Genomic DNA, 25,888 nt, shown 5'->3' with positions numbered 1-25,888 from the left:
ACGGTGAGGGTCCTGTCCTACCGTACCAGAATGAGAATGAGAAATGAAGCGTAATGATATTTCTCCTGCTTTCTGATCTATGCAGAGGGTGAATTGCCAGAATCTAATGTAAAGTCCTCTTGCCTGGAAACTCCCATGGATGGAGGAGCCTGGTAGGCTGCAGTCCATGGGGTCTCGAAGAGTTGGACACGACTGAGCAACTTCACTTTCACTTTCACTTTTCACTTTCATGCATTGGAGAAGGAAATGGCAACCCACTCCAGTGTTCTTGCCTGGAGAATCCCAGGGACAGGGGAGCCTGGTGGGCTGCCGTCTGTGGGTTCGCACAGAGTCAGACATGACTGAAGCGACTTAGTAGTAGTAGCAATGTACAGAAAGGGGCTTCCCAGATGGCTCAGTGGTAAAGAACCCACCTGCCAATGAAAGCGACGTGGGACTGATTCCTGGGTTGGGAAGATCCCCTGGAGGGGGAAATGACAACCCACTCCATTATTCTTGCCTGGGAAAACCCATAGACAGAGAAGCCTGGCAGGCTACAGTCCATGGAGTCACAAAGAGTCAGACACGACTCAGTGACTAAAGGACAACAAAGTACAGACAGGCCACAGCAGAACAAGTGGATTCAGTATAATGGGATGTAATGAAATGGACACTAATTTAGAATCCAGAGCCCAGATTTCTTTTTAGATTCTGACCCAGCTGACCTTTGGAAGATCAGAGCAGGGGCATCTTTGGACTGTAGCACAGATAACTTGCCTGTGTTTATCAGGCAATTGTTATTTTGCATTGGAGAATAGTTGATTTACAATGTTGTGTAAAGTTTCAGGTGCACAGCTAGTGATTCATATACATACACCCTTTCTTTCTCAGATTCCTTCCCCACGTAGGTTACTACAGAATATTGAATTCCCTGTGCTATACAGTAGGTCCTTATTGATTATCTGTCTTATGTATAGTACTGTATGTATGTTTATATACACTATCCTAATTTATACCTCTCTCCCATGTTTCCCATTTGGTAACTACAAGTTCGTTTTTAAAGTCTATGAGTCTGTTTCTGTTTTGTAAGTTAGTTTATTTGTATCTTTTTTTTTTTTAGATTTCACATATAAAGTGATATAGTATGATATATTTCTTTCTTTCTGATTTATTTCACCTAATACTATAATCTCTAGGTCCACCCATGTTGCTGCAAATGATGTTATTTCATTCTTTTTACAGTTGAGTAATATTCCATTGTATACACGTACCATATCTTCTTTATCCATTCTTCCGTTAATGGACACATAGGCCTTGCCTGTATGTAAACAGTGTGTTCGTTACCATCACCTAGAAAAGTATCTTTTATGAGTCAACTGAATGAATAACTGAAGCCCTTTTTACAATTAGTTTTCTCCCCTATGCAATGGAGATTATAATAGCTGTCTGTTAGAATTACTGCGATAAACAAAAGAGGTCTCGCCTAGGACACAGTAGGTGCTTGACATAGAGCACGTCTCTCCTGCACTGATGAGAAGCTCTGTCCTATCTTGTAGGAGGACTTAATATGGCCTTTTCCTACAAGTTCCACCAGAGATCTCTTCGTATGTCCATAAGTTAAGTGCCCTTACAACTTCCAAAGGGCTCTGTCTTAAATTGCCTTCTTCAAAGGAATTAATGACAAACAAAATAAAACAAATCGTTTCTGGTAATAACACTCAAGATACAAAAAAGACAGATGTCTAGCTATTCCCCATCCTTAAAAATATTCAAATTCATAATCCATCATCTTAGAAGCCTCATATAAAATAATCAGATAAGAGAAAGGGATGGAAGATTTTGAAGGTTCCTTAATAAGCCTTAGATTATAACTGCAGTTGCTAATTCCCCAGTTTTCATCAGAGCTATAGAGGGAAACCATTGAGAAAAGGAATGATTTCTTGAAAGACAGCAAGTCCTTGGAAGTAAACTCAAGGTTAGTCTGGGGTAAGTCATGTCTCCTGTGCATCATACAGAACCTGGACCCAGGTGAGAAGTGAGGCCTGATCCCTGGGCCAAGGACCTGACACATATGAAAAGCCTGGGAGGTGGAGAAATGACAACACTGCACAGGAAATGCTGGGATCAAATGTATACAATGTTCAGTGATGGCAACAAAAAGACTGAAAAAAGCTGCCTGAAGATAGGGAGAAAGGTCCAGAAAGTCTGTCTCGAGAATATTTCCTTCAGTGTAGTCTTAACAATAAGAATCTTAGTTCAGCAAAGTCTTCATATTGCCAGATTCATAGCTTTGAAAATAGGTCCGCACCTGGCGGCGGGGCGGGTGCGCAGCGGGCTCGGCCGGAGCGGGAGCAGGTGAGGGCTGCTGGCCGGGCCGAGCTCCATCACGGGGGACGTTCGAAAAAAAAAAAAAAAGAAAATAGTGCTGGGATTAACCAAGCTTCTATCACTACACCTGTGTAAAGTGGGTCCTAGTGGGCAGTAAACAGATAGGAATAATGGTTTGAATGCTGGGCTATTTGAGTTCCTGTGAGTCATAGAAAGTTTCATTTGCCCATGAAAACACTCAGAGTTTTACATACAAGAAAAAGAAAGGAACAGGTAAAGAGACGGTCTGCCACCATCACATCAGCATGGCTCAGAGAGACAGGACTTTTATCAAAGTAATGTGTCTAGAGAGCCACGTTTTTCTGCCAAGAAACACATGGCTTAGTTGCCCACTTCTGTCTCCTCCACTCTGTCTTCCACAGGCCAGGGTCACTGGCAGTGAGAAATTTTGTCCTGACAAAATAGATTTGCTCGGGCTCATCTGTTCCAGAGCTGATAATATGTCCTAGAAACACCTCACTGGGCCATGTCATTTTGCACTTCAAGTCTTGGGTCTATTTCCAGAACTGAAACATAAGCGACATAGACTGTCTCTTCTTCCAAAGCTCTCTGGGTCTAAAAATAAATCTTAACCTTGCAAAGCTCAGTCTGTGATTCACCTTTGCTCTAGTTTTGATTAAAATAAATATTAAAGTTAGCAGAACTGCAATCAGAATTTTAAAATTTCAAAATGAATATCTATAGATACAACCATAATATGTATGTTGGTATGTGTGCATGTGTGTGGCACACGTGTGCGCCATTTCTAAATTACCAGTATGTACCTGATACAAGCATTATGTCATAGGATGATCCTAAAGATTATATGTATTATTATATATTTGCCATCACTTCATGGCAAATAGAAAGGGAAAAAAAGTTGAAATAATGACATATTTTATTTCTCTTGGCTCCAAAACACTGCAGACAGTGATTGCAGCCATGAAATTAAAAGATGCTTGCTCCTTGAATGGGAAGCTACGATAAACCTAGACAGTCCATTTAAAAGCAGAGATGTCACCTTACTGACAAAGGTCCATACAATCAAAGCTATGTTTTTTCTAGTAGTCACGTACAGATGTGAGAGTTGGACCATAAAGAAGGCTCAGTGCTGAAGAATTGATGCTTTCTAACTGTGGTACTGGAGAAGACCCCTGAGAGTCCCTTGGACTGCAAGGAGGTCGAACCAGTCAATCCTAAAAGAAATCAGCCCTGAATATTCACTGGAAGGACTGATGCTGCAGCTAAAGTGACAATACTTTGGCCACCTGATACAAAGAGCCGACTCATTGGAAAAGACCCTGATGCTGGGAAGGGTTGAAGGCACAAGGAGATGGGGACAACAGAGGATGAGATGGTTGGATAGCATTACCCACTCAACGGGTCTGAGTTTGAGCAAATTCCGGGAGATACAGGGAAGCCCAGCATGCTGCAGTCCATGGGGTCACAAAGAGTTGGACATGACTTGGCCCCTCAACAACAGCAACAACACATGTATTATTGTCTTCAAAAGTAAGCTAGACAAAGTGCTGTGCTGTGTGCTTAGTTGCCCAGTCATGTCAGACTCTTTGCAATGCCATGAACTGTAGCCCATCAGGCTCCTCTGTCCATGGGGATTCTCCAAGCAAGAATATTGGAGTGAATTGCCATGCCCTTCTCCTGGAGATCTTCCCAACCCAGGGATCGAATCCAGGTCTCCCACATTGCAGGCAGATTCTCTACCATCTGACCAGGGAAGCCCAAGCTAGACAAAGTATGTACACTTAAATCTATCTGATTTTAATGCTGTGTTAGTTCTACTTAGCCATGCTGATTTATAAGGTTTTTACCCTCAAAAGGAGAGGAATTGGTATTTCAAGAGACACGTAGACTCTCAGAACAATAGAGTTAAAAGTTTCCTTGAAGCACATTTACTCACATTTCAGGCACCTAGTGAACTGTCTGTTACAGCTTGGGCACCGAGCAGACACTAAGCACAGCAACAAGGATGCGTTGTCAGTCATCCCTCAGGGGTGTCATCACACCCTATCATTAGCTGTTAGAGGCAACAATTGCTGTGCAAAGGATAACCCGAGAGGCTTGACGTTTCAGAGAGGACCATCCGCCTCAGGCTGGGGCAGGAGCCTAGAGATGAGCAGCATCAAGGAAAGTCTTTTGGAGAAAGTTTTCTGTTTTACTATTCACCCTACTCCCTTTGGGGGCTTCCCAGGTGGCTGCTGCTGTTAAGTTGCGTCAGTCGTGTCTGACTCTGTGCGACCCCATAGACAGCAGCCCACCAGGCTCCTCCGTCCCTGGGATTCTCCAGGCAAGAGTACTGGAGTGGGGTGCCATTACCTTCTCCCTCCCAGGTAGCACTAGTGGTTAAAAAAAAAAAACACAACAAAAAAAAAATCCTCCTACCAATGCAGGAGATACAAGAGATATGGGTTCAATCCTTGGGTCATAAAATGGCATCCTTTGGAGTAGGAAATGGCAACCCACTCCAGTATTCTCACCTGGATAATCCCAGGGACAGAGGAGCCTGGTGGCTACAGACCATGGAATCGCAAACCGTCAGACACAGCTGAGCGACTGAGCACTACTCCCTTTTATGGCTTGAGGTCTTGCAGAACGATTCACAGTAGTCAAGATGTGAAAACCACCTAAATGTCCATCAGTGAATGAATGGATAAAGAAAATGTGATACATGCATGCACTAGAATATTATTCAGCCTAACAATGAAAGGAAATTCTGCATTCCACAATAACATGAGTGAACCTGGAGGACAGTAAGCTAAATGAATTAAGCCAGTCACAGAAAGACACACTGTGTAATTCTACTTGTATGAAGTGTCTAAAATAGTTAAATTCATGGAATCAAAGAGTGGAATGGTGGTTGCCGGGGCCTGGAGAGAGGAAAAGAAATGGGGAGATATTAATCAATGGACATAAACTTCAATTAAGCAGGATGAGTAAGTTGTAGAAATGTTTTGTCTAACATGATACTTACAGTTAACACTGTACCATCCATTTTAAAATATGTTGATTACAGATCTCATGTGCTTACTGTGATCAAATAATTAAAAAAAAAAAAAAGAACCAACTCAGGAGTCATAGCCAGGGAAAACATTACCTACAAATTCAGGGAGACCCATGACAGGCACCCAGCCATCAACTGGCATCTTCTAACCATTGCCAGCTAGCAAGGATCAACATGAACACCCTCTCCATGCTATGCAGAAGTGGAAAGCTCTACCTAAGAATTTCACAAATTTCAGCATAAGTAATTGCTCAGAGCTCTCTCTGGTTCAGAATGGAGAACAAGAATTAAGAAGCAGCAGGAAAATTTAACTACACTTAGAATCGTGCTGAGCCACGTTGGAACAAGTGGGAAAAGAAAAATCTGAAATACTGATCCTGTCTTTGTTTTGAGATTTTATATTTCCTCATAGTAGATATTTTGCTTCAATTTTAAAAAGTCACGCTCAAACTATGCTCAGCTTGATTACTGAGTTTTTGGTGCTCCCTTAAATTTTGTTTCCAAGGTGAATGCCTCACCTGCCCCCCCTCCCCCCCCCACCCCGCTGATCTCCATCCTAAGCCTCTGGTACATTCTGGGCTTCAGGGCGTAGACCCAAAAGTGGGCTCTGCCTCTTACTGGTAGAGATGAAACCTCGCTGTGCCTCATTGCCCTTATCTGTAAATTGGGGAGAATGGGAGCACCTCTCACTGAGTTGTGAGGTTTAAATTGAGTTAATATCTGGGCTGTGATAGAACATGGCCAGCCCCCTGGCAACTACAGCATTAAGTTATAACAAGGACACATAATAAGTGTGAGCCATCATCATCCTGCTCATCCCCATTTCTCACCATAGCAATGACCAAGACAACTCTGGTGTGTGAAGCAAGGCTTATGGCCGAAGATTGAAAAGTGAGAGAGAATGGAAACTTCATGCCCTCCACCACATGCAACTTAAATCTCATAGTAGACATTCATTCCCTGGAGCCTCTTTTCATGAGGGCTCCAGCCCTCATGTTGTTCAGCTTCCTAACCTCCTCTTGACCCCTCCCTCTGTCCTCCTCTGCGTCTCCTTCTCACCTTCTTGCTCCTATGTTGTCTAAGTTTTTGTTGATCTGTACAGAATACATTGGCCTTCTCCAGTCCCATCTTCCTGTGTGAGGAAAACATGAAGCCGGTGTGTTTAATTAACAGAGATGCAGACATACAGAATGAACTTGTGGACACAGTGGGGGATGGAGTTCAGTTCAGTTCAGTTCAGTCATTCAGTCGTGTCCGACTCTTTGCGACCCCATGAATCGCAGCACGCCAGGCCTCCCTGTCCATCACCAACTCCCAGAGTTCACTCAGACTCACATCCATCGAGTTGGTGATGCCATCCAGCCATCTCATCCTCTGTCGTCCCCTTCTCCTCCTGCCCCCAATCCCCCCAGCATCAGAGTCTTTTCCAATGAGTCAACTCTTCGCATGAGGTGGCCAAAGTACTGGAGTTTCAGCTTTAGCATCATTCCTTCCAAAGAACACCCAGGACTGATCTCCTTTAGAATGGACTGGTTGGATCTCCTTGCAGTCCAAGGGACTCTCAAGAGTCTTCTCCAACACCACAGTTCAAAGAGGGTGGGGCAAATTGAGAGAGTAGCCCTGACACATATACATTGCTGCTGCTCTTTAGTCACTAAGTCACACTTCACTCTTTGTGACACCATGGACTATAGCTCACTAGACTCCTCTGTCCTTGGGATTTCCCAGGCAAGAATACCAGAGTGGGTTGCCATTTCCTTCTCCAATATATACATTACCACGTGTAAAACGGATAGTTAGTGGGAAGTTTTCCAGGTGGCGCTGGTGGTAAAGAACCCGCCTATCAGTGCAGGTTAGACATAACAGACGTGGGTTCTATCCCTGGGTGGGGAAGAGCCCCGGAGAAGGGAATGGCTACCCACTCCGGTATTCTTGCCTAGAGAATCCCATGGACAGAGGAGGCTGGCGGGCTACAGTCCACAGGGTAGCACAGAGTCGGACACGACTGAAGTGACTTAGCACAGTGGGAAACTGTTGTGTAGCACAGGGAGCTCAGCTCAGTGCTCTGTGATGACCTAGACGGGTGGGATGGGGATACTGGTGGGAAGGAGATCCAAGAGGGAGGGGATACATGTAAACACATAGCTAATTCCAGTTGTTGTACGGCAGAGACTGACACAGCGTTGTAAAGCCGTTATCCTCCAATTAAAAGACAAAGTATTTAGCACAGTGCCTCAGGCATTAAAAAGAATTCAGTAAATCCTACTGTTTTATTATTTATTATCATCATGTGTTCAGTGGCTAAGTCGTGTCTGACTCTTTGTGACCCCATGGACTGTGGCTACTGGGATAGCCTTCGCTACTTGTCCTTCACTACTTATCACTATTAAAATGATATATTACTGATAGTTTAAAAAAAAGGACTATGTAAATGATGACTTGCTGAACAACAGGGAGACACAAGCCACCCACACGGAGTCAGCAAGGAGCTGCCTCTGTGTCTGATTTCCCACCCCAGGGTGATTTTGATTGGAGATGCAGTTTCAGTGCATGCACACAAAGGAAGTAGCATCACTGGATTTCTTGCTTAGAGATCCCAGAATAGGTGTGCAATGAAAGGGCAGTCCTCTGCCCCAGGTCACGAGAGAGCAGGAGACAGCAGGGTAGCAAACACCTGTTATTTACAAGGTGGTTGGGGCAGAGGTCACTAACTTTTCACAGACTCAACTTGAAGTGGTTATTTTAGAAGGTGCCCTGAGCCAGGATAGCAGGAACCTGTAGCAGGAACCCCAAGCTCAGGTCCTTATCTGAATGATGCCTGGACAGTGACTCAAAATGTCTGTTTTCTCAGCAGACAAGCTCAGGTTCAGGCCAGCTAATGTAGCCTTTTTTTTTTTTAACGTGCAAAAAGAACATCCCAGAAACAGAAGAGGTTTTAAGTTATTAACAGTGAACCACTACATAAGAAAGCCCCCTCTTCACTTTGTAAATAGGAATATAGTGCAAATAGACGTAAAAGGAGATGGACACTTTAGGATTCAATGCAAACCCTAAAGTTGTTTTGAGGTTGAGATTTTCATCGGTGTTGACAAACAAAAAAAAAAAGCGTGGGAGATTTCCACGTATGATGATCTAGGGCCCTATGATGACAAACACAAGAGTGTCCGAGAACTTGTTTGTTGTTTAGTTGCTAAGTTGTGTCTGACTCCTTGTGACCCCGTGGACTATAGCCCACAGGTTCCTCTGTCCATGAGATTTCCCAGGCAAGACTAATGGAGGGGGTTGTCACTTCCTTCTCCAGGGGATCTCTCCAACCCAGGAACTGAACACACATATCCTACATTGATAGGCGGGTTCTTTACCACTGTGCTACCAGGGAAGTCAAAGAACTGAGGAACCACAAGATACTTGGTGTCGGTGATTCCCAGCAACGTATCACTGGAATTTCCCTCTGGACATTTGGACTTTCGTTAGTGACACTGAGAGTTTACACTCGTGTTGTGACTGTGGAATGTGAAGTCCTAATTTTGAAAGCTGGTGGGGGCATGTTAGAAAGCGGAGGGACTTTGAGGACGGAGGGATACTTGTGGGCTTCCCAGGCGGTGCTGGTGGTAAAGAATCTGCAGGAGACATAAGAGACATGGATGTGACCCCTGCGTCAGGAAGATCCCCTGGAGGAGGGCACGGTAACCCACTCCAGTGTTTCTGCCTGGAGAATCCAATAGTCAGAGGAGCCGGGTGAGCTACAGTCCATGGGATCACAAAGAGTCGGACACTACTGAACTGACTTAGCATGCAAGCAAAGACCAAGTCCTAGGTGGTATATGTAACTTTGGGGATTCCCTGGTGGCTCGGATGTTAAAGAATCTGCCTGCATTGCAGGAGACCAAGATTCAGTTCCTGGGTTGGGGAGATGCCCTGGAGAAGGGAATGACAACCCACTCTAGTACTCCTGCCTGGAGAATTCCATGGACAGAGGAGCCTACCAGCCTACTGACCACAGGGTCGCAAACAATCAGACACAACTGAAGCGACTTAGCACACACACAGATACTAGTACAGCCACTCCTTCCTCCAACCAGACCCTCCTCGACTATTACACTCCTAGGCATGGCAGCGCGTAGGAGTATCTTTTCCTAATGTGTCATCTTTTGTCGCATCAGCATCTACCATGGTGGCAGCAGGAAATTCTGAGATGGTAGCGATAGATAAGAGAAAAGAAATCAGTCATTATCAGGCAACCACCAAAGGCTATCTTGTTGCTTCTGGACAGTGAGCACCATCAGGATAAGGATGCCATCTCTCGGGGTCACTGCTCTATCCTCAGTCTGCAGCACAGAGCCTGTCACAGAGCAGTCTTTCAGTAGCAATTTCTGTCATTTATTTTATTGAAGTATAATTTACAATTAATTTCTGCTGCACAGAGAAGTGATTCAGTTGTATGTGTATATATACATTCTTTTTCATTTTCTTTTCCATCATGGTTTATCACAGGATATCAAATGTAGTTTCCTGGGCTTTACAGTAGGACTTTATTGCCTATCCATTCGAAATGTGATAGTTTGCATCTTCTAACCCCAAACTCCCAGCCCATCCTTCCTCCACTCCATGCCCCTTTGACAACCACAAGTCTGTTCTCTGTCAGCACATTTCTGCCTTGTAGAGAAGGTCATCTGTGTCACATTTCAGGTCCTACATATAAATGGTATATGGTATTTTCTATAGACCTTGATGGATGGAAGTTATTGCCAGTGCAACTGAAAAAAAGGAACCTAAAGATGGAATCTCATGACTGATGTCATATGAGCTCTTCCTTCTACCGTCATCCCAGGGAGGAGAAACCTGCATTTACCTCTTTCCGGAAAAACCATTCTTATCCAGGTGACGTAAGTTAGAAATCCAACAGCAAAGAAAACCATGATAATAGCCCAGATCCTGAAAACTTACTTCCTAAAGTTGGACCAGCCACTTTAAAATACCATGTCTGTCTCTCTGTCCCCCTTCCTGTGGGCATATAGCCTGTTCTGTACATGATAGATCTATTGACCATCCATCAGTGTGGATTTGCCAGGTACATACTAAAATAATTTTTAAGTGTGACTTAGAGTGTTGCAGTGCTTAACATTTTGAATGTCCTTCAAAGTCCACTGTTTTACCTAGTCTTCCCAGGAGCTCTACAGGAATATCAAGGCATATATAATTACTCCCACTTCAGGCTTTAAGGTAACTGATGATTTAAAGTTAGATGACTTTCCCAGAGCCATCCACTTATTAAATGACAGTGCAACCCAGTGAGATAGATTATGGTTTTTGCTTTATTTGTTTTCCATTTCTGTTAAGTAGATGGGGATACAGAAGCTCCAAGATTGCTTGGCTCACCCGAATTCATTCAGGTGCCATTGGTGGCGGTACCAGGACTCAGGCCAGCAAAGTCAGATGACCTGGGTTTTCTTTCTAACATCCATGCTGCCTGTCTTCTCCTTCCTCATTCTCAGTCCCCTGCCTCTGTCCTGTCTGGAATGACCTCCCCTTCCCGATAGGCTCACCTTTATGATGTAAATCACATGACTGGCAAAAAAATGTGTCCCTTATTCCTTCAGACCTCACTGAACACCCTGTCAGTACCCGCTTGCCCTGACTTTGCATTTGTTCATTTTGCCCCTGCATCTCAATCTGAAGCTCTCTGAAGGCAAGCGCAATGTTTTGGCCATCTCTGCATATCCCAGAGAAACTCTGGGATGGGCGTCAGGTACACGGCAAGGGGCACTGAACATGAAGTCTGAATGTATACGGCTCTGCAAGCTGACAATGCAACAAGCTGTATATATGTCAGATTCTTACATATACTTCACTTTTTTTCCCCCAAAACTGATGCTAAAAAACATTTTTCATGTATTCGTGACGGCAGTTGTATTCTTGAGAAAGTGAAAGTGAAGTCACTCAGTCGTGTCTGACTCTTAGCGACCCCATGGACTGCAGCCTACCAGGCTCCTCCGTCCATGGGATTCTCCAGGCAAGAATACTGGAGTGGGGTGCCATTTCCTTCTCCATAATTGAGAGTGCCATATTAATGGGTGCTGTATTGGAAGGATGCGCTTTTGTCATTCATTTCTTCTCTCACAAGTTCATTCGCTCAGATGAAGAGGTCTGATGGTTGTCTACAAGTATCCTGCCCAATACCTGGGGGAGGGGGGCTCCTTCAGCCTCACAGGACAATCTGGGTGGTGCATCACACCATCCACTACAGAGAGCCTTGGTGTGGTTTGGATTCTCTCTCAGACACAATGGGGAAGCCTGTGGAGTGAGCCTGGTATTTGCAATTGACCCGTCACTCCATGTCAACTCTTGTTTTCTGTTGACGTGATGCTGCTGAGCCCTTGGTGCAGACCCAGATTGAATCAGCGACCCAGACTATGGGAAGCACTGGATTGTTTCTGCCTCCCTTGAGGCCTCTGCTCTGAGCAGCAGCATTCCCATAACGACCCTGCAGCTACCCATCCCCCCCAAGCATGCCATCCACTCCAGGGGGCCTGTGACACCCCACTCCACTCCATGCGCCTTGCCACACACAACCCAGCTGTCCCTGGAAAGCCAATTTCTTTCTACGTAGAGGTCTAAAGCAGGCTTCAAAGCACAATCTTACTCCCCTATAGCTTTAAGACATTAAGACAAAAATCACACATTCTGATCTAATACTTGATTTTTTTTTTTTTTTCATATGAGAAACAGCCCTACCATGCTCAGAGGCTGGGGACTGGGCGAGCTTCCAGAGGCAGCTGCCTTGAGCCCGTCTTAGCTGTGGCTTCACTTCCAGCTGAAGCAAAGTTCTGCCTCTGAAGCTCCAAGCACGGGCTCCCAGGCGGGCGCTGCCTGCTGGCTTCAGGCATCTGCCTTTCATCTGCCTCTAAGTAGGTTTCACGTTGCTGTTTTTAGTTCTTGCTGCAAGGACGGCTCTTGGGCGGGGAAGCAGACACCCGCAGCACTGGAGAGAAAGCAGAAGCGTGATTATGGGAGAGTAAGAACAGTCTCGTAGCAGGTCATCCTTGTACAGCTCTGTGTAGTCTGTAGACTGTATCTTCAGTCTCCAGACAAGAGCTAATGGCCCAGCCATAGCATCCCTGTTTTACTTAGGGATTAGGAGTGAAGAATGTTTATGCAGCTTGGCTAAGATTGCACAGCACTGAGCACTCAAGGAAGAATTGTGATACTCAAGGGGTGTGGGTGTGAGTACGTGTGTTGCAGAGAGAGGCAAAGAATGAATGACACAGGTGCACAGGCAGAATCAGAGAGAAACCTTTAAGATCTCTTCCAAAAATTTCAGTCCAGTCCCTGACCAATGCAGGAACGTCCTGGATAGATTCCAATAACCAAAAGCTTACTCATTGCCTCTCAAGTTAGACTACAGTGTTGTTGACTCTAAAGACTAAAGAAGTGAAAATGTTAGTCACTCAGTTGTGTCTGACTCTTTGGGACCCCATGGACTGTAGCCTGCCAGGCTCCTCTGTCCATGGCATTCTCCAGGCAAGAATACTGGAGTGGGTTGCAAGAATACCCTTCTTAAGGAGATCTTCCCGACCCAGGATATTAAACTGAAAATAGGAGGTAGTGAAACAGAACACAGACTCTAAACGATGGGCAGTTCTGGAGTTGACGCTCAGCCATCCTACTTTGTATGCGACAGAAAAGTAAAAGTGTTAACTGCTCTGGTGTGTCTGACTCTTTGTGACTCCGTGGACTGTAGCCCACCAGGCTCCTCTGCCCATGGAATTCTCCAGGGAAGAATACTGGAGCGGATATGTTACACAGAAGAAGAGCTTAATATTGCTGCATCTTGGATGCTTCACCACACAGTAGTAATAATGTCCTTCATGAGAAAAGCTATGTAAAGCTCCTAGAACTTTCCAGGAGAACTTTCCGTAATGATGGGAAATGTTCTAAATCCGGACTCTCCAATATGGTAGCCACATGTTACACATGAATATTGAAAGCTTAAAATGTGATGAGTGCAACTGAGAAACTGATTTCGTGAGTTAATTTTGAGTAACCACATGAGCATGTGATGATCTGGAAGCTACAAATTCATGACCCCATTTGTCCTTCATGACTTATATGATGCAGAGATGATGCATTTTATTAATGAGGAAGTTGAGTCTCAAAGGAGACCCTACTGAAATCTCACATGGGCACCTCATGCCATCAGTGGGCTCCTAAATTTGGGAGCTGTAAAGAGTCCCCACCCACCCAGCTCAGCAGGCACACGCAAGCCCTAAGGCCAGCCAGGCTTGGCCTGAGCAGAGAAAGCGTTTTGCCGAGAGAGCCAAAGCCACTGACTAAGTATTATTCATTGTCCCAGTGTTAAGACATTCTGTCTAAACCATTTCCCATCACTGATAGGAGAGAGTTGGCTGGGGACAAGCCTTGGAGTTTCACACAATCAGTTTCACGCAGCCTCACTCAGCAGGGCAAGAAAGGGCTTAAAATTTGATGCTAGATTATGCTCTGCATTAGCCAGAAATGGTTCTAACTCCAGATCAAGAGTATTCTTAAAATTCCTTCAATACAGTGGGTTTGGGCCTTGATATATACCAATATTCCTTGAGGAGAAAGGCATCTATTATGGGATGAAGTGTGTTCTCCATACCCACCAAGTTCATATGTTGAGGCCCTAACCCACAGTACCTAAGAATGTCACAGTATTTGGAGATAATCTCTTTAAAGAGGTCATTAAGGTTAAAATGGGGCTTCCCCGATGGCTCAGCAGTAACGAATCCACCTGCAATGCAGGAGAACCAGGAGACATGAATTCAATCCCTGTGTTGGGAAGATCCCCTAGGGAAGGAAATGGTAACCCACTCCAGTATTCTTGCCTGAAAAATCCTATGGACAGAGGAACTTGGCAGACTACAGTCTGCTGCTGCTGCTGCTAAGTCACTTCAGTCACGTCCAATTCCGTGCGACCCTATAGACGGCAGCCCACCAGGCTCCCCCATCCCTGGGATTCTCTAGGCAAGAACACTGGAGTGGGTTGCTATTTCCTCCTCCAATGCATGAAAATGAAAAGTGAAAGTGAAGTCGCTCAGTTGTGTCTGACTCTTAGCAACCCCATGGACTGCAGCCTACCAGGCTCCTCTACCCGTTGGATTTTCCAAGCAAGAGTACTGGAGTGGGGTGCCATTGCCTTCTCCGAGACTACAGTCTATAGAGTTGCAAAGAGTCAGATATGGCTGAGCATGTGCACTAGGTAAAATGAGATCATTAGAATGGATCATAATCCAGTATAGTCAGTATCCCTGTAAAAGGGGAAATATGGACACAGATGTACAGAGGAAGACCAATCCAAGCAAGCTTACACTGTCATCCTTGGGTTTCTATGGAGGCTTGTTTCCAGGCCTCCCACAGACACCAAATCTATGGATGCTCAGGTCCCTTATATAAAAGAGTATAGTATTTGCATATAAACTACACACATTGTCTGGTACAATACCTAGTAGAATGTAAATACTATGTAAGACTGCTTACCAGGTGGCACAGTGATAAGGAATCCACTGCCAATGCAGGAGACACAAGAAACGAGAGTTCTGGGTTGGGAAGATCCCCTGGAGGAGGGCATGGCAACCCATTCCATTATTCTTTCAGGGAAAATCCCATGGACAGAGGAGCCTAGTGGGCTACAGTCCATGGGAGAGTCAGACACAACTGAGCACGCACACAATTGGAAATACAATGGAAATGCTATGTAATCGGTTGCTGTTGCACAGCAAATAGAAGTTTTTCTTCTTGGAACTTTCTGTAATTTTTTTCCAAATATCTTCTATCAATGGTTAGTTGAATCCACAGATGCAAAACCTGCAGACACGAAGGGCTGACGGTACAGCATTTATTTGATCAGTCTTCCCAGATGACTCTAGAAGCAGCACAGGTGAAGAACCTCAGCTTTAATTCACCAAGGAACAACACTCATTACATAGATGTCAACAGCAAGGATGATAAGAACAACTTAAAGCATTATAGCTTTTTAGAATTAATACAGCACTTTCATATACATTTTTACAATGTTGTTGTAAGAATTAACCATCTTCCCAATTTACAGAAGAGCCTCTGGAATCTTGTTTCAGTTCACAGAGTCTATAATTAATAAAGCCAGATTACCCACACTACTTCCTGGACTACTCAATCCTGGGCAAATCCATTTCATCACTTCATCTGCTTTTCACCAAAACCGTCTTTGAGCAGGGTGAATGTGTATCCCGATTTGCCCAAGGCACTGCATGTCTACTGCTTTTTCCCAAAGTAATTATGAATAACACCTTCTTTCACTCTCAGAAGCATCTGTGTTTACACGATTTATCTTATGTTCAACTTACAGATAAGGCACTTTTCCCTGTAAAAGGTTTCCTGCGGTGGTTGTGGTGGCTGTTGTTTAGTTGCTAAGTCACGTCTGACTCTTTGTGACTCCATGGACTGTAGTCCTCCAGGTTCCTCTGTTCATGGAATTCCACAGGCAAGAATACTGGAGTGGGCTGCCATTTCTTTCTCCAGGGGATTTTCCTGACCCAAGGATTGAACCTATGTCTCCTGCATTGGCTGCACTGAGCCAACTGGGAAGCCCATGGTAAGGGAATGTCTTTGTGCAATTCATGGTCTCACAGGCACATCTATTGGGTAAAACATAGACTGAACAGTGGGCTGTTTTATAGAGGACAAAGCACACCCAACAGCCCGATTCAAAAGACCAGGACCCTGATTTGACCTGCTTCAGGCTTGCAGTGGGAATTTAGATAAAGAAGAAGGAATTCAGCTAGATGAACCTTAGTTCAATTCAGCTTGAATTCTCTGGTTAACTTGATGAGTACTTAATGTGTTTAAGCACCATCCCTACTAGCTCAAACAGTAAAGAATCTGCCTGCAACAGAGGAGACCCTGGTTTGATTGCTGGGTCAGAAAGATCCCCTGGAGAAGGGATTGGCAACCCACTTGAGTATTCTTGCCTGGAGAATCCCATGGACAGAGGAGCCTGGCAGGCTACAGTCCATGGGGTTTCAAAGAGTTGGACAAGACTGAGTGACTTTCACTTTTCACTTTCATTTTCAATGTGTTTAAGGGACTGTGAGTGGGAGTGGGCAGTAAAAGAACGATCAGGGTGTTCTGGGGCCTTTGGGGGAAGGAGGACATATATGTGATGGTGATGTTTTGCACCCAGACGTCTGAAATCTGCATTCATTAGTTGGTTACAATAGTAAACGAACCCCAGAAAGATGAGTTGCTAACCATAGAAAAGTTTATCATTTTGTTCATGCAGTGTGTGGTGATTCCCGTGGTGCCCAGGGTGGACCCCTTCTAGTGGTTCAGGGATGCAGGCTTGCATCTGGCAGCTTCAGCCTTTGGAGCAGGTACCCGAGGCAAGGACAGCGAGAGCCGGGCAATGATGACACCCTTCCTGTTTTGCTCAAACTCCATTGACTAGAGCTAGTTGCCTGGCCCTGCCTAGGAAGTGGGTTACTTGCTAAACCCCACCCTTTGAATTTCAGTCCCCAGCTAGCACTTCAACCCTGCAGCCCACAGCTTCCTGCCTGCCTCCCCAGCTCCAGACAAACTCTCAATGGACAACAGAGAAGTCGTCCCCATGCCTTAGCTTTCTACTCTCCCTTCCTGCCTTTCTTAACCTCCCTGTCCCTCAGCCCAACACCTAAGTGATATCTGCTTGTATCCGTTTCCTAAAGATGATACAACAAGTGACCACAATTGTATAGATCGCTCAAAGCAATAGAAATGTATTCTCCAACAGTTCTGGACATCAGAATTCTGAAGCCAAGGTTGTCTGCAGACAGTGCACTCTCTCCTAGCTTCTGGCGGTTGTTGGCAATTCTTGGCACTTCTTCACTTGCAGCTGCATCACTCCATCTCGGCCTCCATCGTTCCATGGCCACCTTCCCTCTGTGTGTGTGTGTCTTCACATGATGTTCCACTCTCTGCATCTGACTCTTTTTTTCTCTTCCTATAAGGTCCAGAGTCATATTGGATTAAGAGCCCACCCTACTCCAATATGAACTCAACTTATATTTTAATCACACCTGCAAAGACCCTATTTCTAAATAAGGTCATATTCACAGGTACCAGGGGTTAGAACTTCTACACATTTTTTGGCGAACACAGTCCAACCCAAGCCATTGTTTGAGAAGCCTCCTCACGTGCCCTGGAGCAGAATTACCCACTTCTGCCTCTGTGTTCTCATGGATCATATGCCATATACCAGAGGATGGCTTTGTTCCAGTGTGGGAGTTACTGGTTTGCACACTTCTTCCCATTTTGTGGACAGGGATGATGTCTTGGTATCCTTGACATCTTTCTAGGAGCATTTCTCGTAATGCCAGATGTTGTAGTCTTGTCTAGAACAAAGGACAGGGGTTTTGGCAACAGATACTCCCTTGAATTCCAATCTTGCCACATCCTAGCCACGTAGTTGGAAGAAGATATTTAACCTATAAGATTTTCAGTTTCTCCTTCTTTTAAGTTGAGAGCTCTAACCCAACCAAGCCAGCTTAAGCCACAAAAGAAATTCATCCTTTCCTGAAGAAGACACAGTCCAACCTCACCTTACCAAAGTTCCCTCTAGCGATTATATTCTCTGGATCTTCCTCGTCTCTGATGACTTTCACTAATCTGAATGGAACCGAAGGGAAAAATCATATTGTTCTCCTGAGCTCTGCCCAGGTAGGAAGCTAAAGAGCTTCAGGAGGCTTGAGCAGTGACAGAGATTTCAAAAAATCAAAGTGTGACTAGGAATGCTGGAAGCACAGAGGTGTCTCTGAGAAGCAGTGGGGCAACTCACACGCAAAGCAATTAGCGCTCTCAGCGCACAGGCTGGCAGAGAGCAGCGTAAGCCCACCAGGCAGGATTGGGGCTACAGCATTGTTTTCTCTTCTGGTAAATCAAATGCAGAAAGGTAGACAGCGTGAAGCTTGAGTTGCAAGGGGAAATGACAGGCAAACGCAGTAAACAGAACTAATTAACTTCAGCTTCATTCCCAGGTTACAAAGGGCCAAGTAGGCACAGCAAGCTGGCAGGGGAACAGTGGGGTCTCTGGCTTTGCCTACTGACCCAGAGATAACTTGTAAGATACCTCCCAAAGTGCCTTCCCAGGTTTCTCCTTTTATATCCAAAGTGTCCAGTGGAATGTTTTTTTTGAGACAAATATTCACCCTTCCTCCTTCATCTTTCCTCATTGTCTCCTCTTTTCTCAGAAGCCTTCTCTTAAATCCCCACTGGCTTCTGTCCCCCTTCTCTGAGCTCTCAGCCAGAATCCAGTGCTGACCGAGGAGAGGGAGTGTGACGCAAGGTTACAGACAGGGCTCAGGACAGGACTGTCTGTCTGGACGCAGCTCAACCTGTGTGATCTTAGCAGGCAACTGAACCACTCTGTATCTCGTTTTCCTTGTCTATAAAATGGAAATTCTAAATGCAACTTCACTGGTTGTCCTAAGTACGCATGGGAGAATGTAAACACAATGCATGACCATCATCTTTTCATGATGCCACCCAACATGGTTTTACCTGTCCCATTTCAACCCACCTCACAGGGCTGCCACGGGGAGTCAATGAATTATTGCATATGAAGGCACATCACAAAGTCTAACACTTTTTATGTTGCAATTGTTGGTCCTATTGCAATTATGTCTACTTCTTATATGTACAGCTTTCGGCCCAACTCCATTTCTGCTGTTCAGTATGGTGTGGAACAATTATAAGGGCTTGGGGTAGAAAGATGACCAAACTCTTGATCTTCAGAGAACTTGTAGAGATCCAAGAAGGCATCGTGGTCAAGAGGAAAGAGCATTAGTTCTGGGATCAGATATACCTGGATTAAGGTGTGCCATCTCCTTCAAATTGCTCACCTCCTTTTCCTCACTTGTAAACTGTGGTCAAAATTGAACTTCCTACATAGGGAATAATAATAAAATGAGAGAATGTATGAGTTGGCCAAAAAGTTTATTCAGGCCCAAGAAAACTTTTCAGCTAACCCAACGGAGTGTTAACATACCACTCTGAATATAGTATTAAGTAAACATGCACTCTCATCAGATCCTCTGAGAAAGCCACAAACCACTAAAAATGATGAGGAAGATAATCACAATTAACAGCACAAATGATGATGCTCTCAAGCTGAAATAATGCTCAGTTCAGTTCATTTCAGTCACTCAGTCATGTCCGACTCTTTGCTACCCCATGGACTGCCAGCACTCCAGGCTTCCCTGTCCTTCACCAACTCCTGAGTTTACTCAAACTCATATCCATTGAGTTGGTGATGCCATCCAACCATCTCATCCTCTGTCAACCCCTTTTCCTCATGCCTTCAATCTTTCCCAGCATCAGAGACTTTTCACATGCATCAGCTCTTCACATCAGATGACCAAAGTATTGGAGTTTCAGCTTCAACATCAGTCCTTCCAATGAATATTCAGGATTGATTTCCTTTAGGATTGACTGGTTTGATCTCCTTGCAGTCCAAGGGACTCTCAAGAATCTTTTCCAACACCACAATTCAAAAGCATCAATTCTTCAGCACTCAGCTTTCTTTATAGTCCAACTCTCACATCCATACATGACTACTGGAAAAACCATAGCCTTTACTAGATGGACATTTGTTGGCAAAGTAATGTCTTTGTTTTTTAATATGTTGTCTAGGTTGGTCATAACTTTCCTTTCAAGGAGCAAGCATCTTTTAATTTCATGGCTGCAGTCACCATCTGCAGTGATTTTGAAGCCCCCCAAAATAAAGTCTGGCACTGTATCAGCTGTTTCCCCATCTATTTCCCATGAAGTGATGGGACCAGATGCCATGATCTTCATTTTCTGAATGTTGAGCTTTAAGCCAACTTTTTCACTCTCCTCTTTCACTTTCATCAAGAGGCTCTTTAGTTCTTCTTCACTTTCTGCCATAAGGGTAGTGTCATCTGCATATCTGAGGTTATTGATATTTCTCCCAGCAATCTTGATTCTAGCTTGTGCTTTATCCAGCCTAGCATTTCACATGATGTACTCTGCATATAAGTTATATAAACAGGGTGATTTTATACAGCCTTGATGTACTCCTTTCCCAATTTGGGACCAGTTTGTTGTTCCATGTCCAGTTCTAACTGTTGCTTCTTGACCTGCATACAGATTTCTCAAGAGGCAGGTCAGGTGGTCTAGTATTCCCATCTCTTTCAGAATTTTCTACAGTTTTTTGTGATCCACACAGTCAAAGGCTTTGGCATAGTCAATAAAGCAGAAATAGATGTGTTTCTGGAACTCTCTTGATTTTTCCACGATCCAGCGGATGTTGGCAATTTGATCTCTGGTTCCTCTGCCTTTGCTAAAACCAGCTTGAACATCTGAAAGTTCATGATTCACATATTGTTGAAATCTGGCCTGGAGAATTTTGAGCATTACTTTACTAGTGTGTGAGATGAGTGCAATTGTGTGGTAGTCTGAGCATTCTTTAGCATTGCCTTTCTTTGGGATTGGAATGAAAACTGACCTTTTCCAGTCCTGTGGCCACTGCTGAGTTTTCCAATTTGCTGGCATATTGAATGCAGCACTTTCACAGCATCATCTTCCAGGATTTGAAATAGCTCTACTGGAATTCCATCACCTCCACCAGCTTTGTTCATAGTGATGCTTCCTAAGGCCCACTTGACTTCACATTCCAGGATGTCTGGCTCTAGGTCAGTGATCACACCATCGTGATTATCTGGGTCATGAAGCTCTTTTTTGTACAGTTCTTCTGTGTATTCTTGCCACCTCTTCTTAATATCTTCTGCTTCTGTTAGGTCCATACCATTTCTGTCCTTCATTGAGCCCATCTTTGCATGAAATGTTCCCTTGGTATCTCGAATTTTCTTGAAGAGATCTCTAGTCTTTCCCGTTCTATTGTTTTCCTCTATTTCTTTGCACCTATCACTGAGGAAGGTTTTCTTATCTCTCCTTGCTATTCTTTGGAACTCTGCCTTCAAAATGTGCATGGCTTAAGTTAAGAACATTTAACTTAGCTTTCATTCTATAAATGAAAAGAAGTTCCAGATCTTAACTGCTTCTGTTATGAGTAGCCTCTCCATATTTGCTTACCTGGGTCTAAGTTTGAGGTATTTTTAAATTATTGCTTAGTTAAAGATATGTGATGAATGCAGAAGTAGTAACAACATTGAAAGTGGTGGAAATAAAAATGGAGACTTTTTATGTGAGAAAATGAATAAAAATGATGAATGTCCTATGGTTTATTTGCCATGACTCTTTCAATAGTAGGAACATTCTGGAAGACAAACTGTGAATCTGTTGTGTTTGAAAAGTGTGGTCAATATGCACCAACAATATATATCAAAAGAAGAGGAGAGTGATTGTCAGCCCCTGGGCTGGACTGGGTCTAATAGGATTCATGATAAACAGAGAGCCAACCCACGCCCTTGTGGTGTTACAATATGGTGGAAGAAACAAATGCTCCACAAAGAGTCACATGAAGGTCAGATATGCTCAGTGAAAGTTGTATGTTGGGATACGTCTGAAATGCTCTGCAGATTGCAAGGACAAAATAGAAGTCCCCTACTTTCTTCTTTGGTACTCCTTTACATGAAGCACTGATAAGGGCTAAGGAGGCTGTCTGCATACTTCATGGACCAGGAAGCCAGCAAAAATGATGGTGGATGTGGAGGAGGTCAGATAGAAAGAAGTGGACTGAGTCAGGAGGTGGCTTGAAGAGAAACTTTCCAAGACTATGATGACTTGATCTGGAGGTATTAGATGGTTGAGGATGATTTCTGAACTCTTTTATTTCACAACTGGATAACAGAAGTTTCCATTTACAGAACCAAGGAGGCCTGCAGAGATGGATGTCTGAAAGACAGGAGTCACATTTTGAATTTTTTTAATTTTTAGATGCTTGTCACCCATATAATTGTAGATATCAGGGGTCCCCCCTACACAAGGGCTGTTCATGCTGTCAACCACCATTTAATACTGTAACACAAACTTTGAAACAGGTAATATACATATCAAGCCCTCTATTCAGAAACAGAGCTGGGGTTCAAATAAAAAGATCTCTAACCAAACATATTTGAGCTTTTATTCCATTGTCATTAACTGTGTGACATTTGGAGGAAAACTGGGAAAATCCTTTTGTGGTTCAAGCTTCACTAAAATCTAGGAATAATCCCCACATCATCAAGTGATTTTGAGAATAAAAAGAGAGAGAAATTGTTTTATAGCCAGACTCTATAATTTCCCTGTTCACTTTTCCATTTCTCTCTCTTTCTTTCTTCTATTGCCCTGTTACTTGGTGATAGAACTGGAGTAAGTTATTATCAGATGTCTAATGAAAGTTTGTTGAAATTGTTTGGGAATGCTAAAAAATTATTTGCCTTACCCCAAGTTCCTGACCATTTCAGATAGAGATAGATAGATGATAGATTAGACAGATAGATAGAATTATATAGATCTATATATCCAAGAGATATAGATATATCAAATGTCCTCATCTTATTTTCCAACAACACAATGATCTGAACATTTTCTAGCTCCCTGTAATTTTGATCTCCACTCTCCAACTGTTTCGTCTTCTTTCTCTTCATCTGAGCATCTGAGACAGAGGCAGTATCTGTATTCTTTATCACCTGTCTCCAGTCTGCAGCCTTCTGCTTTACCTGCTGCTGCCCATGCTAGAGCAGAATGCAATTAAAGGACTTCAGAAGGCAGCTGGAGCTCAGCCTTCATGAGAGACAACACGTACCTTTGACAGCTTGGAAATGCTTTTCAATCAATATGGTCCGGGCAGGGGTCACTCAGAGGGTACTTAGATCCTTTAGAGTTCTTCAGGAGCTGACCTTGTCATGTTGACCCAAATCTGAGTAGACACCAGGAGGAGCAGGAAGGAAATGGAGGGCCAGAAGAGAAGGTTTTCATTAAGCTGTGATGGGAAGTGAGAGTGGATCAGGAAATGTTGATTCCCAAAGCAGCTCTGGCATTTGGCAAGATTGCTATGAAACAGGAGTGAGGAGAGGGCATCTTTTTGTGTTTTTCTCTTCTATACTTTCTGCAAATACCTTCCTCACAGCCCTTGTTCATTTTCCCATCCGTTTGTCCAGCAAATGTGCATGGAGATAAATGTGTATGGGCATAAACATCACCCTCAATTCTACTGACATATTGTACGGGACTGCCCACTATGGCATACACACAACAACAGTACTGCCTGGCTTGTGGTAAGCTTCCCATAAATAAGGATGTATTGGTGTGATTACTAAAGAAGCCTATGAACTTATGAATGAACGGAAGGATGGATCAATAGATGAATGAATCAATGAGTGAATGAAAAGGAAAGGAAGGATGCTCAGCCCAGCCTATGAGATTGTGTAAGGAATAAGAATGAGGTGAACTAGAAGAAAGAAAGATAAGCTTTCTCACTCAAGCTGTGTTGGTGTAATTAATTTTATTGGCTCCTGCCTTCTCAGAGTTCATACTTCATTTCGAGAGAGCATGTCACCATCATTTCTGAATCTCCAACACGTAGTGCAGGGCTCTGCAGAGAGTGAGAAGAAAGGGGGTGTGTACCTGGATGAGGAGATGCAGGTTAGAATCCCCATTCTGCCACATTCTACCTATTAGAGCTCAGGCTGGTCCCTGGAGCTCTGGGCTCTTTGTTTTCTCCTCCACATAAGAATCCACCTGCAATGTGGGAGACCTGGGTTCGATCCCTGAGTTGGGGATGATGCCCTGGAGAAGGGAAAGGCTACCCACTCCAGTATCCTGGCCTGGAGAATTCCCATAGTCCTTGAGGTGGAAAAGAGTTGGACATGACTGAACGACTTTCACTTAACTTCACTTCCACATAATAAAGGTCATGAGAGCCTTTCTCAGAGTATCTCGCAGAATGGTCACAGAGCCCAGAGGGGGACAAATACGTGTCCCAGTAAGTTATCAACCATCAACCACTGTTTAGAGGCAAACTTGCGAACAAGACATCAGCAGGCTCAGGAGTGAAATGACAGAAAACAAGCCCAACTCAACTCATGATACAACACTGAATCAGCAGCCATAGGGCTGGAGAATTTTCAGAGAAAATAACCTGATTCTCAGAGCAGGAGCTTAGGAAGGCAGTTCTCTGGTGCATCCCGTAAGTACCATCCATCTTCCATTACTTCTGACTCCTGCGGGCCTCAGAGGTTCTCAGACACCGGGCATCGACTGGGTTTGGCTGGCAGTAGCAGAAACACCAGGCATGGCTTTATTAAATTTTCCAAATTTTTATTAAATGTTTCTGAAGCTTTGAAAAAAAATAGATGATTGGGCTTCCCTTGTGGAGGTTCTAATTCCATAAGTCTCTATAGAGACTGTGACTGTTTACTTAAAAAAGGCCCCCAGTGAGCAGTCACAGTGGGGACCACTGTCCTGCTCACCACTGCGTTGCCTTACCACCATGTGCCTTACTGCTGGGAAGATGTTGCCATGAGACCTGCTTAGGTTTATGAGACATTGGCCTGGGGAGTAGGGGCAAGGAGCTCCTCACAGGTAGACCTGCACGTTCTGTGAGGTTAGCTGGAACTCCAAATTTGGGTTGAGGTCTGGCCATCCTCTCTCCAGCCTTGAGAGACGTTAGCATCTCCTCGCCCTGGCTGGGTCAGAGTTTACTTCTGGATCCCAGGATGAGTGAATTGTCAGGGGATCTCCCAAGCGAACACTCTATTGCCTTGAATCTCAACTGTCCATATGTTTTGGGAAGTCAAGCCCCCTCTCATCCCTCCTCAAGTCCAGGCCAGTTTAGCTCTAGTTGTTAAACCGCTAGTGGCTATAACCACTAGTTACTGAGCAAGGTCCTTTATACAAGCCCATGAGGGAGGCTGGCTTTGCTGTCTTCACTGAAGGTGTCAAGACAGAGGCTAACACGGTTTTGTGTGTCCCAGGCAGCTAAGAGCTGAGTTCATCTCTCCCTGCCTCCAACCCTTACCTCCCAAACCCTCTACTCCATTCCGCAATGATGCCGGCCCCTTTCTAGGGGCTGCCATATCCTGGTAAAGCAGAAACAATCCCTACCTTTTAGAAAATGAACATTAATTCAGAGAAATAAAAGGAGTAATATCTCAGAAGTCGTTGTTATTATTCAGTCACTTAGTCGTATCCAACTATTTGCGACCCCATGCACTGCAGCACCCCAGGCTTCCCTGTCCTCCATTATTTCCCAAAACTTGCTCAAATTCATGTCCATGGAATTGGTGATGCTATCTAACCGTTTCTTTTTTTTTTTTTTTTAACTTTACAATATTGTATTGGTTTTGCCAAACATCGAAATGAATCCACCACAGGTATACTTGTCGGGCAGAGGATGAGATGGTTAGAAATAGATATTTGCAAACTCCATGAAGTCCAGGGATGGTGTATAAGAGGGGGCATTGATGTCATCTGAGTTACAATGTTACCCCACATTGAAATCCAAAGGACAATTGGAAAACAAAGCAAAGAGTGAAGAAAAATAAACAAACATCCCACCTGGGGGAACCA

The 25,888-nt window shown here is 44.2% G+C and overlaps 1 protein-coding gene across 1 annotated transcript in view; it reads left to right on the top strand.

The window, feature by feature from the left end:
* The window catches only part of CLNK (cytokine dependent hematopoietic cell linker), a 205,195-nt gene that overhangs the window by 35,834 nt on the left and 143,473 nt on the right, over positions 1-25,888 (top strand). The window lies entirely within an intron of this gene.

The sequence above is a fragment of the Bos javanicus genome, chromosome 6, assembly GCF_032452875.1.
Source record: "Bos javanicus breed banteng chromosome 6, ARS-OSU_banteng_1.0, whole genome shotgun sequence".
NCBI classification, from domain to species: Eukaryota; Metazoa; Chordata; class Mammalia; order Artiodactyla; family Bovidae; genus Bos; species Bos javanicus.
Note: the sequence above shows the minus strand (reverse complement) of the source record. Positions and strands in the feature narration are given on the sequence as shown.